This window comes from Rhinopithecus bieti, unplaced genomic scaffold (genome assembly GCF_001698545.2).
Source record: "Rhinopithecus bieti isolate Rb0 unplaced genomic scaffold, ASM169854v2 scaffold_69431, whole genome shotgun sequence".
Classification (NCBI taxonomy): domain Eukaryota; kingdom Metazoa; phylum Chordata; class Mammalia; order Primates; family Cercopithecidae; genus Rhinopithecus; species Rhinopithecus bieti.
In genome coordinates this window covers 160,764-161,337 of record NW_016825960.1, presented here as the reverse complement: position 1 = coordinate 161,337, position 574 = coordinate 160,764, and positions in this window count along the sequence as shown.

The following is a 574-nucleotide window of genomic DNA, read 5'->3' as shown; positions in this document are numbered from 1 at the left end:
ACTGGAATTACAGGCGTGAGCCACCGCGCCCGGCCCCCACACTGTTTTCCATAGTGGCTGTACTCGTTTACATTCCCACCAGCACATAAAAGTGTTCCCTGTTCACTGCATCCACACCAACATCTACTGTTTTTTGATTTTTTGATTATGGCCATTCTTGCAGGAGTAAGGTGGTATTGCATTGCGGTTTTGAGTTGCATTTCCCCAATCATTGGTGATATTGAGCACTTTTTCATACACATTTGTATATCTTCTTTTGAGAATTGTCTTTTCATGTCCTTAGCCCACTTTTGATGGGATTGTTTTATCTTGCTGATTTGTTTAAATTCATTGTAGATTCTGGATATTAGTCCTCTGTCAGATGTATAGATTGTGAAGCTTTTCTCCCACTCTGTGGGTTCTCTTTACGCTGCTGACTGTTCCTTTTCTCGTGCAAAAGCTCTTTAGTTTAAGACCCAGCTGTTTATCTTTGTTTTTATTGCATTTGTTTTGGGTTCTTGGTCATGAAGTTCTTGCCTAAGCCAATGTCTATAAGGGTTTTCTAATGTTATCTTCTAGAATTTTAATAGTTTCA